Raw genomic sequence first — 9,952 nt, 5'->3', positions numbered from 1 at the left:
GTAATGAGCAGAATCAGGAGAATATTATACACAGAGAATGGCTTCTGATAGATCTAGCCCTTCACAGCTATGCAAGGACGTGCAATATTCCCAAAGGGCTCTTGAGGCAGAATACCATCCACATGCAGAGAAAGAACTATGAAATTGGTATGCAGAATGAAGCAGACTATTTTTCTCTTGTGTTATGTTTTGTTTTGGTTTTTCTCATAGTTTCTTCCATTCATTTTAATTCTTCTATGCAACATGACTAACATGAAAATGTCTTTAATAAGAACATATTTGTACAACCCATGTAAGACTGAATGTCATTTCAGGGAGGAAGGGAGAGGGAGTGGGAGAAAATGTTAAACTTATGAAAGTATATTGCTGAAAACAAATTGATTAAATTTAAAAAAAGAATTACAAGTATCATCTTCCATGTAGGAAATAGTTCAGCTCCATTGAATACCTTACATTTTCTTTTTTTCTTTTTTCCTATATAGGCTTCTCTTAGGTCTTGATAGTAGGGATCATTTTTTTTTGTTCAGTTCTGGTCTTTTCTTTATGAAAGCTTGAAACTGTTCTATTTCATTGTATGACCATTTTTTCTCTTGAGGTATTATGTTTAATTTCACCAGGTAGGTGATCCTTGGTTGTGTCTTTTGCCTTCCAAAATTTCATATTCCATGACCTCTAATCCTTTAATGTAGCTTCTAAAGCCTGCAAAATCATGATTGTGGCTTCCTGATTTTTGAATTATTTCTTTCTGGCCATTTGCAGCAATTTTTTTCCTTGGCCTGATAGCTCTGAAATTTGGCTATAATATTCCTTAGAGTTTTTATTTTGGCATCTCTTTCTTGAGGTGACAAATGTATTCTTTCAATACCTATTATTTGGCTCTCTGGTTCCAAGACATTTTGGTAGGTTTCCTTGATAATTTCTTTAAATATGACCAGGTCCTCCTTTTGTTTGTGGTTTTCGGGCAGTCCAATGGTTCTGACATTGTCTCTCCTGGATGTATTTCTTGGTAATTTGTTTTTTTCATTAAGGTATCGTCTGCTTTTCATTCTTTTGAATTTGATTGATTCTTGATGTTTCATAGAGTCACTAGTTTCCACTTGTCCAATTCTAACTTTTAAGGAGTTATTTTCCTTGGTTAGCTTTTGTACTTCCTTTTCCATTTGGCCATTTGTACTTTTGAAGGAGTTGCTTTAGATTCAGTGAATTTTTGAATCTCCTTTTGTCCCCTTTGGCCAATTCTACTTTTTAAGCAGTTGTTTTTTTTTTCTAAGTTATTGACTCTTTTTTTCATAATTCTCTTGTACCACTATGATTTCTTTTTGAATTTTTTTCTTCTACATCTCATATGATTTTTAAGCTCCCTTTTGAGCTCTTTCATGAATTCTTTTTGGGCTTGAGACTACTTCCAATTTTTCTTTGGATATTTTGACATCACTGTCTTCTTCTGAGTTTGTGATTCTTTTCTTCCTTGTCACCATAATAAGTTTATATGGTCAGATTTTTTTTTTGCTCATTTTTTTGGCCTTTTTCTTTTCTTTTAAATTTGAACTCTGTTCCTGCAATGAAAGGAGCACTGTTTAAGGCTTCTTATGCCAGGTGCTTCAGGAATTGTATGTTTACCTAGTGCTGCATTTATGTTGCCCTGAGACTCATAGGTTCCTTTGTGTTTGGTGCTGCACTGAGGGGATATGATAGGAGATGGTGTGACATCAATGTTATATGCACAGTGCCTATGGCAACCATGAATGTCCTGGCAAAATTCTGAATCATGAACTACAACAGACTCTCCACATGGAAGACAGAACCAAAACATTTATTCATACACCAGAAAGTCAAATCCATCACAGTAACAAAGACATTTATGTACAATAACAATCCAGAGGGCAATACCAGCTCCAAACTTTTCCCCTACGAGGCTTCCCTCAAACCAACTGCATTAAACAAATCACTAGCAGGATCCCTTAAACAAAATCACAAACAAACTCTTTCACTCATGCTACTCAGCTGCCTGTTTGCCCACATCCTTCTTAGCTCTGACTGTTTTCATGACTAACTTTCTCTTAGCTCTGCTCTAGCTCTCTGTCTTTTTGTTCCACCGTTTCTGTTCTACCCATTCAGCAAAATCCTTCTACCATAGGCTTTATGTGACTCAGACTTTCACATGACCCAAACAGGTCACCTGGGCCTCTTAATGAATGGGAAAGATCTTCCCATTTATATTACCATTGCAGGTAATTAGCAAAGCCAGAGGCTATAGAGGTCTAGTGCTTTCCTAGTGCTGAACCAGGGTCATAATGCTGGTATCTGGCATGATATGTATGGCTTCTGAAGTCTTCCTGTTTCCCTGGGACTATACTGAAAAATGTGGTGGTTCTCAGAGCTGGAGTCTGCCCATTATCATGGCTATGTTGAGGCACGTAGGGTGTCCTATTGTTGGTGTTTGCCTGCTCCAATGCACAGGAGCTTGGGATCTCCTGCTGGTTTGTTGGGACACTTTCTGTCCTGTCCTCCCCTTTTATCCAATTGAGACAGACCTTCCCTGCCAATCTTCCAAGTTTCTTGGGCTAAAAGATTATTTCTTTCTGTCTTTTTGCTGGTTTTGCTTTTCCAGGATTTGTTTTGGGGAGCTATTTATGGCTGTTTGGATGTGATTTGGGCTAAGTTACAGTGATTTACTACTTACTCCACCATCTTGGATCCTGGAAGTCCAAGATCCTATGTTCTTAATGTGTATTAAAAGATGTTACAATATAGGACACAGATGATAAAAGCCAGCAAATAAAAAAAAAAAACATTTATCAGTGACTTAGTCTATTCTAAGTACTGTGTTAATTGCTGGACACATAGGAAAGTTTTTATTTAAGTTTCTGGTCTCAGAAAGCTAATATTCTAATGTATGACATAACATATAAATTATTGTGTACATATGTGGAAATCCAGAAATGATGTAGGTGCTTTATAGCTACATATTTTGTATATGTAATATTTCGAGTCATATTTTATTTCAATCTCCAGATAAATTTTGAACATGGTAAGTATGTTTTTTTTTTTTTCCCTCAACTCTAAAAGTTGAAGTTACTCAAAGACCATGAGAGGAATAGCTTAGTTGTGTATCTTCTGCCTAGAGAAGATAATGATGTTTTGTAACATTGTTCTACATATTCACTAGAACATATGGTGTTTATCTATTATTGGGCTAGGAGCCTAAAGAGAGTAGGACCTTACGGACAACTTCAACACTACACTCTCTTGCCTGATAAATTTTAGGCTGGCACATTGTGGTCCTGCATACTTGAAGAAAGTATCTAATGAGCCTATTTGAGGGAATATTTCTATTACAATGTTCCCAGTATCATATTCAGATTTGACTAATTTTATATCAGAAAGAAAGCATTTTAGTAGAAACTGGTTCATTAAATATATTTCTCATTTCTATAAAGGGAAAACAAGTTTATATCCAGATAATAAATAAATTATAATTTCTTTTTTTCTCAAATAAATTTAGACATTGTTAACTAAGAAGTTCAGTGGTGATCTGTCTTTTGCATTTAATTCACATAGATATTTATAAATGATTGTTACTAAATTTAAAGCATGGTACAAAATCCCATGAACAAATTTTCAAATGTGATCATGTATAAAGTCATAAATATTTAAATATATTAATTTTATTCAGAGTACCTAATTAGAGCATGATAGATGACATACTCTGTACAAATTAGGAAAAATTCAGATCAGAATAGTTTGATTAATTACATATTGCTTGAAAATCATTCTATAATCCACCTATAGGAAAAGTATAACCTAATTTAGCATTTGATTTAAGGAATCACGTCATATAAATAACATTGAAATATGATTATTTCTCAGTGCCATGTCAAAGGAAGTTATATAACTATTTAATGATGACAATTGTTTAACACCTTTTCTGTGAAAATGGTATCTAATTATATCTTTGTTCTCTAAAGTCTATTCTTACATGTGCTGCTCTCTTCCTGAGTGGGAAAAAATTGGCACAATTTTGGAGCTAGAAATAACCTTATCTGTATCATTTAGACCTCTTTTTCCCAGTCCTTACTTTTACTTTTAGGCATATTGGGTTTAAGTAAAGTCACATAACTCATGTGTGGCAGAGGTGGGTCTGAAATTCTAAGTTTCCTGTCTCTTCCTCACATTAGAATTATCTTCATTATGTGACACTAATTCTTCCAGTACAGCCCTTACTCATTCATAGTCATTTCAGGTTTGTGGAAAAAGTAGCACAAAAAGTTTGACTTAGTACTGAACTTGATTTTATTTAAATCTGCTCATACAGACAAATGGAAAGTTGATTGAAGTTCACATGGAATTCAGAGTGGCCCAAAAGTTTGGTATTATGTTCATTTAAAAAGTCAATGGAGTTCAATTTTAGTGCTGGAGAAAATTCTCTATGAGGGAAGAAATTCTGTTTTTAAAACAGAAATATTTGACTTCACTGGGTAAAAGAGGGAAAAATTATATTGTGAGGTTAGGGCAGGGAAGAAGCTGAAGGAGCTGAAGTGTCAGAGGGCAGTGACCAGCAAGAAGCAGAGACATTACTAGCACCTAGGTTCCTAGTAAAAAGGGCATCTAACTTTATCCATATTGTTTTTGGAGTGAATTTACATTCCCAGAGAATATAAAATCTTTGAGGATTGGGACTAGTTTATTTGTTTTTATTTTGTTTTTATGGTTGTTCTTTGTTTCCATGTATTGTTTTGTTTTGTCTGAATCCATAGCATTTAGCAAAATATACCGCACATATGCTGGTGCTTAATGGATTTTTGTTACATTGAATTGGTTTGTATTTATTTAAGGAAAGGACTGGAAAAGAAAGAGAAACTGGGAATGAATTTTAGTTGAATCAATGTACCAGGATAACTTATCATTTGTCAGGGACATAGTAAAGGGGATGGTTGTTGTTCAGGTACAACATGGCCTGCCTCTGAGAAGCTTTACAAATCTGATTTTCTATGATACTCTCTTGCTGGGATTTCATGATCTATATACACAGCAGCAATAGTATTCTGAGTCTGCAAATTCTATGAGCAATATGCATAAAAAACACTGAAAATAATGGGTTATTCAATTAAGAACCACACTTAAAATTGGAGCAACTAAATAGATATACCTATTACGAATAACTGGAAAAAGTGGTTAATATCTAAACAACCTTAAAATGTTGACGTCTTTGAAAAAGTAATTTAAAATTTGATATATGTTTCTACATTTAACTCTAGCCTCTTAGCAATAACAATAGGAAAAAGTTATATTATTTAAGTTGTATTGTAAATAGCATTAATTTATTATAATCAAGGAAGTGTTCCTGCTGTTCAAGCATTACAATAAAGACCAGTTCCACATTTTGCATTTTCATTTGTATTTTTTAGTGGAATTTTAATAAATCAGAATAGTTTGCAGTCTATAAACAATGAGCGGCTACATACCATAGCAAAATTATGCTTTAACAATAGAAATAAAGCAGATAATTCAATGGACAGGACCAAATAAATGCTCTGTAAGATGTTCCTGTATGTGGCAGTGCTATATGGAAATGTTCTAAGACGTAAATATTTTTAAACATAACCATGATTTTTGAATTTAGGCATTTGAGCTCCTTATTCTTCCCTTTATATAGTACTACTTATTTCCCCTTGAATCAAGAAGATTTTAAAGCTTAAAAATGTAATGCATTCCTGGGATTAACCTTTGAGTAGTGTCCACTGGCTACATCACAAGGTGATTCTCTGTGCCCTACACTAGATCTCACTTACCCTATTCATTTATATTTGATATTGGAATGAAATATGGCACTGGTCATTCAAAACAAAAAGATTTTTAAAAGGGAGGGGAGGAGAATAACCATTTACATATAGGGATGGCGAACTTGTGCTTTTAAGGTCACATGTGCCTTTCTAGGTCCTCAACTGTGGCTCTTTAACTGAATCCAAACTTCATAGAACAAATTATTTTATAAGACCTACAGTGTGTCAGGCACTGTGCTAAGCACTTAAAAATATTATTTCACTTGATTCTCATGACAAGTCAGTGAGATAGGTGCTATCACTATTTATAATTGAGGAAGCTGAGGTAAACAGAAGTTAAGACAGTAAATGCCTTCAGATGTGAATTCAGGTTTAGAACTCTGTTGCCAGAACTAATTGCCTAGTACAAATAATGTTTCCTGGAATACCAGTCAATACTTCCTTCTCCTTGGTAGCCCCATTATAATGTAGTGTGGAAATACAAAATCTTTGTTCCATAAGATGCCCAAGGGACTGTCCCTTCTCTTTTGTGGTGACTGGTTATGCATTTTCATTTCCATTTTGTTGCCTCCAAACAATGCCTCCCCTTGGTCCTTTAAGTCCTCCAGTTGAAGACTTGTCCTATGACCACTGTACTTTCAGTAATGAGTTCAAGATTACAGTAAGCATTGAGACTGCTATTACCAATGCAACAGGCAATTGTTTTGCTGTCCTCTGACTTGAGAGGCCTCATATTTGCCTCTTGTCCCCTGGCCACTGCGATGAAAACAGCATCTCCTCCAGATTCCTTCTGACCACCCCTCATAAGACTGCTTGCTGCCTTTGGGCAACTTCCAATGTGGCTCATGTGCCTGCCCATTGCCTGCTTGCCACTGTGACCGGGGGGCTATATCTTTGATGAATACTCTGTGGCCACTGCTACTGAGACTTATTACTGACTTATGGCCACTGTCTGCTGCCCACTGGCTAATGCCAGTGAGATCTGTCTTCCTACATGCTGCCTGATGGCCATTGTTGCTGGAGCCTGAGACACTGCCTATTACAGAAGGGTCAACTAATATCTTCTTCTACTAGGACCTGAGTACTCTCAGGTTCTGATACTCTCTCAGATTTTAGAAATGAATTTTTTTTGCACAAAACAATAACATTTACACGTAGATTCAAAACAAATAGGCATGATGCTCATTCATTTTTTTGGCTGCATTTTTCTATTAGGAAGAATTTTTCTGCAAAAACATACTTTCATTAGTGTAAATGAAGCTACATATTGCGTAATCTTATTCGTATTTTATCTTCATCTATATTTCAACTTAAATTGGGTTCCTGAAATACATCAAATTAAATGAAAATATTTAATTCAATTGATGTTTTTAAATCAGTTTGTGTGGCTTTATTTGATTTAATATCATACATAGAAACAAGTAATGTATATGTTAATCCAAAATGTAAAGTATTCAATAAATCTGTATTAAAAAGTCAGCAAAATATGGCAGTATTTAATTTTTTCTCAAAGTTTCAATACATTTAGCAACCTTTACTCCTCTGCTCAATGTGTATGTAAGTACCTAAGCATGTAAGTATGCAGTATCTCAAGTGTCTGTATCAGTATCTTAAGATACCTGTCCTTTCTAGAATTCACTTATCATTGCTTATAAAATTGTGTGATTTTCTGTGTTTTCCTAGAAATTATTTACATTTTGCATATTCACAGTTTTCTTGAATTGCCATTTTTAAAATGTTTGGTATTTTCAAGAACATTTTTGTACAACATACTCTGGCTAATACCTTAATTTTATGTAAGTGTACAAAAAAGGAAAGCAAGAGAAAACCCAAGAAAAGAACCTCTCTGCTCAAATAACCTATGACATTGCGCATGACCCAAATCACTGCACAATATTTTAGCAATAATAATGTTATTTTAAATCACATATCTCAACAGATATCTCAAGCATAAGATGTTTGAATTTGTCGAGTCTATATCATAAGTTCAACACCCATCTATGTTAGATAAATGTGTGCTTTGTGGAGAGTTAAGAATTCTCATCTGATTTACTCAGATACGCAAAATCTTAAAATATAGTGAAATTACCCCTTTTTTACACGTGTTTTTCAACAAATATAGGGATTACTAAAAAAGAAACATGTAGTAAATGTCCGAGTCATTCACATGAAAGCATGCAATTTTACCTTTATCTTTTGTCAGTTGAGTGATTCCTAGGCATAGAAATGCCTGATAATTCACCAACTGTGTCTCAGGAGTGTATGTAGACAAAATATGTGTGTGTGTATACATACATACATACATATGTATATATATACATACATATATATGTATATATACATACATGCATATGCATATATACACATATATATGTGTGTATGTATGTATATATATGTATATATATATATATATATATACACCATCAAAAAATGGATCCTTTGAAATCTATCCATAGACTCCAAGGTTAATATTCCCTCAGGATATGAAAGCCCATCCTAGAAGAAATTGAAGTTATTTTAAATTACCAGAATGAAATGCCAATTTGTTTGCATCCAAAATATAGGTTACTAAACTTTTCTTCAAGATGTAATTCTTAGGTGCAGAGAAAAGGGAGATCATTGGGTTTCCCTTGTTATATGTAGTTTATTCTCTAATCTCTCATGGATGGATATATCCCAATTGTAAAAAAATTCCATCTCTACAGACTTTTTCAGAAGTACCAGCAGAAGGAGGAAGACCAATCTGCATTAATCTTCCTCTGTCCTGCTTATTCCCTACTTCAAGTAGATAATTTATGTTCTAATCATGCACCACCATCCCAAGTGCATGAGCTGGGACTGACAGACCATTTTCTTGGTAGTTTATATTTTGGAATAAAATCTAACAATTGTTAGTCATTAAGTATATATATGTATGTATGTATGTATGTATGTATGTATGTATGTATGTATGTATGTATATGTATTTACCCATAGCAGGAAAAAAAATATTCAGCAAAGGTAGGTGTCAAAGATATCCCAAGTTGAGTCAGCTGAGCAAAGTTGCCTTGCTTGAGTTACCCGTTGTGGTCCTCTAATCTCACTTTAGAGAGCACCAAGAGCCTATTAATTGACATTTTCTACTTAGCCTTCCAAGAAGCTATTTCTACAGTGGGAATCTTTAGTCCACTGAGCCAACCAAGGGTTGATGATGGTCTCAATACCTTTTTTTTTTTTTCTAAATTGCCTATCTTGTTTGTCTTTAATTTTTGAAGAGGTTCAGTGATGATATCATGAGATGATGTCTTGACTCCCAGATGAATTAGATTTAAGTGAGGCAGGGGTTCACAAAGTTATAAGCCTCACTGTCTTTTTCAGAGTCATATAAGTTCAGTGGCAAGACAAAGTCAGCATGACTGGTGATGACCCAGGGTGCAGTCAATGACCTTGGCATCTTTGATGTATGACCAAGTTCTAAGTGCTCCACAGTGCCTGCTTCAGTTGCCTTCATGGCTGTTGAAATAAATTGTTCTCATCCACTTATTCTGCCAGGCAAAGTCTTTGCATATTTGGGGAAGTTATTCCCTTATCTTACCTACTGGTTTGAGGCCTGTCAGTAACCCTCAATCTAGTTTAGCCCATCTACTGAGGTTTGCTGGGTGTGGCCACTAGGTGTACTACAGCTTCTTGGAGCCCCAGGTGAGAGTTCAGAGAAAGGTGAACACCAAAGTTTAATAAGGAGCCATGATAAGGGCTTTGCAAGCCCTCATTTCAGAAGTGCTAGACTTCCCTGAACTCTCCATATGTCCATACATGTATGCTATATAAAAGAAAAAAAGGTTAGTAATGCCCTTAATGAAGATGGAAGAGCTCCTAGTGGCCTTTACAACAATATATGCTCAATCTATTGCCACCACTTTGTGGCATCCAATCAATTTTTGTTTGTTTGTTTTAAATAGTTTTTAGCCTAACTTACATGGAAGGGGGAGAGAAATAGGATTGCTCCTATCAAACAAGGTATTGGAGAATATAATTTCCATAGATCAGGGGTGTGTGTGTGCATATGCGTATAAGTATAGGGTTAGGGGTGAATAAATATTTCTTTCTTTTTTTTTTTTTTAGGATAAGTAGATGGAACACATTGTTCTTTGATAATATTTATATTGATTACTACTATTCTACTTAGAAGT

General features: G+C 34.8%; 1 non-coding gene across 1 annotated transcript; it reads left to right on the top strand.

Annotated features, from left to right (window-relative positions):
- The first annotated feature begins 9,579 nt into the window (after positions 1–9,579).
- LOC140530684 (U6atac minor spliceosomal RNA) lies at positions 9,580–9,706 on the top strand. Its single transcript, XR_011976109.1, has one exon. It is a non-coding gene; the product is annotated as a U6atac minor spliceosomal RNA (small nuclear RNA).
- Positions 9,707–9,952: the final 246 nt, after the last annotated feature.

The sequence above is a fragment of the Notamacropus eugenii genome, chromosome 2, assembly GCF_028372415.1.
Source record: "Notamacropus eugenii isolate mMacEug1 chromosome 2, mMacEug1.pri_v2, whole genome shotgun sequence".
NCBI classification, from domain to species: Eukaryota; Metazoa; Chordata; class Mammalia; order Diprotodontia; family Macropodidae; genus Notamacropus; species Notamacropus eugenii.
Note: the sequence above shows the minus strand (reverse complement) of the source record. Positions and strands in the feature narration are given on the sequence as shown.